At 37.8% G+C, this 6622-nt stretch overlaps 1 protein-coding gene across 2 annotated transcripts in view; it reads right to left on the minus strand.

Annotated features, from left to right (window-relative positions):
* Positions 1–6622, minus strand: part of LOC117403526 (KN motif and ankyrin repeat domain-containing protein 1-like) — a 69142-nt gene extending 62520 nt beyond the window's left edge. For both annotated transcript variants that reach the window (XM_059006466.1, XM_059006464.1), the window contains exon 1: positions 6361–6622. The gene's annotated coding sequence lies outside the window, so the exon portion shown is untranslated. The remainder of the gene's footprint in view (positions 1–6360) is intronic.

Below are 6622 nucleotides of genomic sequence, written 5' to 3' on the forward strand. Positions count from 1 at the left end.
AGTCTTACTTAGTTTCTCACTCTTGAGTTGCCGGAGGGCAATTTATCCATGTTATATAAATAAATAAAATAAATAAAGTCAAATAATACTGTACAGTACAGTAAATATTTACCACGATAAAAGTAAAACATTTGGAATACGGTTTAATCAGGACAGATTTAATTGAGACGCATGCATGCCCTATAATGCTCAAGTTCAATTAAAAGCAAAGTTCCTGCACACACTATTAGGATTTTTAACGTGTGTGCAGATTAAAAGAGTGAATTCTTTCCCAATTCCTTGTATTCTTCAGCATATAACTCAGTGAAATCCTTCAATATCGCAGATTTAAATTGTTCTAAATAAAACGTGACCTGGCACAGCCATGAGTGTTCCCGAAAGTCAATAAAGCATACTAAAGTACCGATTAAAGGTATCTGATTAAAGATTTGTTTTATAACTAAAAGCAAAACGTTATAAACTTTTAAAAAACGTTTTATATTTAGTATCATTCAAATATTGCATTTGTCTTGGACTTTAGTTACTGCTTTAAAAACAGCTGACATAATATCCATTGCCCCTTTTTCACACCAAAATTGCAAATTTCTTGGTTTGGCATAGGGATTATAAAGTCGAATTGATTGCAGAGGCACATTAGATGAGCAAACAGTTCCAACCGAGCAGTAAACTGGAAGTAATTTTCCCTAAACAAACACAGACCAATGAAGCCGTTTTACAGCAGCTGGCGGTGACTTGGCCCCTCTGGTTTTAAAACACTGCTTTGATCAAAGTCCATGGGCTTCTCATCAAGGCGCAATGATAAAGCTACAGCCATATAGGCCCTATCTAAAGGCACTAAAAGCACGTGTAGTCATGAAACTACACAGAAGAATATACGCCACTTGTTACTTTTAACAACTGTTTCTGTCAACAATTAGCAGTATTGAAATAACTGTATTTGTCAAACAAGCCTGTACACTTAGCATTAGAGAGTACATAGCATCACAGATTAGTGCATAAGCTTACACATGTGCAGATGGAAACATTTAATTAACCTGGTTTGCACTTGAGATTTCTATTACAAAGATGTATGCATCGAAAACGTATCTACACAACAGAGCTCAACCTGTTTTCCATCTGTTAAACGATTAGAAATCTTATTTTCCATCAGCAGCAGTACAAGATCAGACTGTTTTGAACTGGGACTCCATCAGCCCCAGTGTTACTCTGAACTTAAATAAAGCTGAAGAGTTTTATAGAACGAAAGAAAATTGGGTTTCAGACTTTTTTTTGGGGGGGGGGGGGTTCCTAATTACATGCTGGAAGTTTCTTTCCACCCAGTGAACCTAACCCTGGTGTACAAAGTCACGCCTAGAGGTATCTGCCTGGCCTCATCTGGTACCTGACACTAAGGAACCAAACACAGTGCTAAAGCACTTCCTGTGAGCCAAGATCAGCAACTAGGGGGAACTGGATTTTAACCAGCAAGATCCTCACTCCACATGGCAGTACTTTTACTAGGTGAGCCCCTGGGGCCGGATTTATGGTGCAAAAAATACAGTGACCAACAGATTCAGTTAACACTTTGTGACTTAGAACTTGGTTTCAGGCCACTGCATGGCAACACCAGGGGAGACTTGGGGTTTGAAAAAGCAAAGCTGCCTCAAACCAAGTCTCCCAGTCTCATGGAACCAGGTTTCAAGCCACTGTTCCATGAAAACTGTTCCCTCAGCTTAAATTTGATGGTCACTGCACTTGTGCTTTATTTCTACTTGAAGAAAATCTTAAAACATGATCTCTTAGATGTCTTTTTTTCCCTAAAAATCCTTAAAGACCTGCCAATATTTACACTTACAGATCAATAAAATCCCTGTTTATTACTGGGAATATCTCCAAAGTCTGAATACCATTCGGTTCCAAGCACTTCATAATTGGCACCCTGTGGTTAAATTACTTAACCTTATATTGATTGCCTGCATCTCTGGTAAAATTAAACTTCACTGTAGTTGCTAAATAAATACAAACAATTACTTCTAGTTGAAAGACTTTGTTTATGTGTATGATGCTGTAATGCCAAGATGGATTCAGATCACACAGGGGTTTCATTTACATAGATTATAACAAGTTGATGACAATTCTTTTCAGCCTCAAATAATGAGTCTTTTGTTGGCATTATGTATACGAAACTTCAGACTATAACCATTTTATCCAGGCTCTGAAGAAACAATAGCAAAGCCTAAAGGCTTATTCACACCAGATGGGATGCGACAAGCGAATGTGTAGAACGACACACTGCGCCACGACAAACAAAATAAAAACATGGAGTTTTGATACAAACCATTCACACTGCCTGCGATGCAACGGGTGACACTGAAGTGATGGCAGATAAATAGGACTGCTGTCTATTTTAGAGATTTGTCACGCAACAGCTAGGGACTGACCAATAAGAGGAGAGTTGCCTACCACATCACGTGCGTGTGCCTGTCGCCACTGCCGTGAAAGGGAGTCACAACATTTTATCATAGGACAAATCGGATCGCGTCCAGTGTGAATAGGCCATAAGTCTTTATTAAGATATGAACAGTTCTCTCCTGGAGGTTAAGAATGGCCTGATTTACCAAAATAATAAGTATACAAATCACATAGGCATTTTTTATTATTATTTAAACTGAAATTCCAAATCAATTTTGCCAACACACAAGTCTTAACTTTTTTTTTTTTTGGTAAGTTATAATTAATTTTCAAACAATGATAACACATACAGCAATATATTGCTTACATTTAAAATGTAATAAAGAAACGGCACAATTCAACTCAATGACCTCACATCTTTCACCTGTGTAACAGCTTTAGCCACAAAACATTGGAATTTCTTAAGTCAACGCACTTGCCTTTTGTGTAAAGAAGTTATTCACCAGTGAGAAAAATGGCACACTAAAATCATCTAAGTTTGAGCTGGAGGATATTTGGAGGAAACACATACAGATTCAAAAAGGCAGGAGCCTATGTCAATTCCTTCAGACATCCCACCTATCAATCCACCAGAATACCAAATGGAGGACTGTGCACCTAAGTGGAAAGAAGTAGAGCAAGCTGTGAAAAAAGCAAGGGCGTCATCACCTCCAGGGCCTAATGGAGTTCTGTACAGAGTGTACAAGAGTGCTTCTGGAGTTCTAAGAATCCTGTGGAAATTGATGAAAGTGGCATGGAAAAAAACAGGTTGTACCAAGAGCATGGTGCTGAGTCTTTTTTTCCCCAAAAGAAAAAGATTCTACAAGCATCAGTCAGTTTCACCCTATTTCCCTATTAAAACGTAGAAGGCAAGATTTTCTTCAGCATTATTGCTCAGAGGTTGTCAACTTACCTATTAAAGAACTGCTTCATTGTTACTTCAGTACAAAAATTGGGCATTCCAGGTTTCCCAGGATGTTTAGAACACATCAATGTGATCTGACAATAAATTCAATCAGCTAAAAAGGAGAGGAAGCAGCTCAATGTGACATTCCTGGATCTGGCTAATGCATATGGTTCAGTGCCACATGAACTTCTCTGAGTAGCATTTCATTTTTTCCAGTGTACCGATGACAATAACAAATTTAGTGAAAGCCTACTTTGGAGTTTTGCAATTTTGTTTTTCAACTTCAGAATTCAGCACTGCATGGCAATGCCTAGAAGTTGGAATAATGGCAGGATGCACCATTTCTCCACTGGCTTTTACCATGGCAATTTAAGTAATTATTAGGGCATCAAAATAGGTAGTGGGACGAGAGCGCTTGGCTTCTGGAATGTGACTACCACCAATTCAAGCATAAATGGATGATATGACAACAGTAGCCTGCACTAATCGATTATTAGGCAAATTAACCAATAACACTGAATAGGCATGAATGCAATTCAAGCCCACTAAATCAAGGAGCATATAATTAAAAAGGTACAGTAGTAGATAAAAGGTTCTACATTAATGGTGAGGCAATACCAACAGTGTCCGAGAAGCCAGTGAAAAGTCTTGGAAGATGGTACGACGGGGATCTAAGGGACACAGTTTGTGTGGGAGAAGTTAGACAACAAGCAGTGGAAGGGTTGAAGAGCTTTACCGGGCACACAAACTCTGGTGCTTTCAGTTTGGTCTACTGTTCCAGTTACCTATCATCTTCATACATGCCAACAGTATATGGTCGGGACAGTCCAAATTTCTTAGCAAATGTCCTGCATCCCTCACTAACTCATACAAAGGCAAGAACGCTTCACTATGTCTATTCTTACTGTCATGATGGGGGAGGGGGGGGGGGGTACGTCTATTAAATGATAATGAGTGCTTTTTGCCCTACCCCCACCCCCCCACCCAGAAGGGCGTCCCGCTGAACAGTTTCCAAATGTTGGCAAGTATGCATCTTGCAATAACTCATCAGCTACTGTACTTCATGAACACACACCTGTCAAACCTTTTTGAGCCCTGCTTGTACACCAGAGCTTACAAACCCTTAAGGAATGCTTCCAAACCTTAAGAAATTCGTCTCTAACTCAAATAGTATAAAAAAATGAAAGAAAAAAAAGATAACTTTTCCCAGTTTATTAATTGCAATCTGCAGAAAAAAAGCTTTTTCATCATGTGCTGTGTTCATTATTATTAACATCTTTAACGTTTCACATTCTTCTTATATGGAATACACAATGCGTAACCCCCACCGTCAGGAGAAGCTCTTACCAAGCCATGAATTTCAGGATTGTCCTCCCATTCCTTAAGGTACCGTACACTGTACAACTTTCCAGTTTTGTGTTTTTTTGTTGGCGGTGGCATTTTTGTGAACTGCTTCAGCCTTTTTTTTTTTTTAATCAAGCAATCAGTGACACGGGTGCCTTGCGTGTTTCTCCCTGACCGCGAGATTGATTTGCCCGTAAGATTTTCATTTTACGGCCGTAAGACTTAAACTTTAAAAAAAAGCTGTAAGAATACGGGAAACCCGTAAGAGTTGACAGGTATGTGAACACATCAAAAAAATACAAACATCTGTGTATTGGCTGTGGGTTCGAGTTAACTTAGTGTGTGAAAATTATTTTTAATTGAGGGTTTAACAAGAAAAATGACTAAAAAGAGCAGGCTGAACATGCACATGAGCAGTAAACGCAGTATTTGTGGAAATACAGCGTTAGCTTATTACAAGCTGTCCAAGGCTTCATTAATCCATGGTGGACTCAACTGGGGGTCTGTAATAAACCATCTGAACCTATTTTCAAAGAGAAAATGGCTAGTTACTATATTTATTGTGTTTGTGGGTTTCTTGTTGCTGAAAAAATGTCAAACACCAGACAGAAGGATAGTAGCAATTAAGCCTATTAAATGCTGGGGCCCTCAAAGCAGACTGTACTTCAATAGATAACAGTGGCATTTGGTGAGCACCACTAGAATGGCTCTGCCTGGAAAATGTGATGTTTAAATAGGTAGTATACTTATACTGACTATACAACAAGATCTATGTTGCAAACATTATTCGTTTTGTGTTTCTTTTCTTTTTTTTTTTTAAGCACCAACTGATTATTGACCTTGGTATTTGACAGGTTACTTTTAATGTAACATCTTGCATTACCAGAGCCAGACTGTCATATGAATATGCATTTTCAAAACAATGCCCTAAACCACAGGCAGTAGCCCAGACAATAGCTAGCTATGGTAAAATACTACAAATTCAAGACACTGATGTGTGATGATGTATTCTTATATTAAATAGTTTTAATTTACTTTTTGCAACAACAAAAAACTGATATTTACCAAAAGTGCAATTAACTTTCTATTACCAAGCACAGCGGAAACACTTTCTCTTTTTCGCCGCCCACCCTTTGAAGCATGGTAGGTTTTGATGATGGAAGTGTTGACGCTTAGGATACAGGCTTAAGCCCTACGGAAAACAAACACATTCCATCTAAACGCTGCACTAGACTTGCAGTTTACCTGAAATACAGTATTGCTGTTCTGTTTTAAAAGTCTGTTCGGTATTATGAAAACAATATCAGTAATTAAATAAAAGGTCGAACTTTTTTCACATAATCTTAACAATTTCTCAGAATTAAATTTGTAATCTCAACAACCAAAAATGCTCAGTGAAATTTAATTCACAAGTGTGGAGAACGGCATATATGTTTAAGAAAATACAGGAGCGTCCCAGCGCCTTATCAAACAAGTTTTTTTTTTGTTTGTTTTTTTAAATGTTTGTTTAGTTTACGAAAATCAATAGGATTGAGTACAACATTTTAAAATGTACTATAAATAAATATACATACACGTGCTCTGTTCATTGATACACGTGCAATCTTTCAAATAGGACACGTGTATAACATCTTTATTACTTAAAAAAATGTTAACATATTAAACTAAATAGTACTCACCTAGTCTTTATGCGAAAGAAAGACGCCGCCGGTAGAGTGCAAAAAAAACTGCCTCAAAAAAAGAACAAAACAAAGTTGCCGTTTCCTTTGTATTTATTTTTTGTAATGTTTATACGGAATTTACCAAAGATGAATACATGTGATTTTATTTCTTTGAAAGAACGACACAACTAAACTTTGTATTTGAACTCGTCTCCCTTCTGTCCTCTTCTTTGTAGTTGTCACTAAACATCACCACCAGCCTCCCGTTTTAGCACATGCG

The sequence above is a fragment of the Acipenser ruthenus genome, chromosome 1, assembly GCF_902713425.1.
Source record: "Acipenser ruthenus chromosome 1, fAciRut3.2 maternal haplotype, whole genome shotgun sequence".
Classification (NCBI taxonomy): domain Eukaryota; kingdom Metazoa; phylum Chordata; class Actinopteri; order Acipenseriformes; family Acipenseridae; genus Acipenser; species Acipenser ruthenus.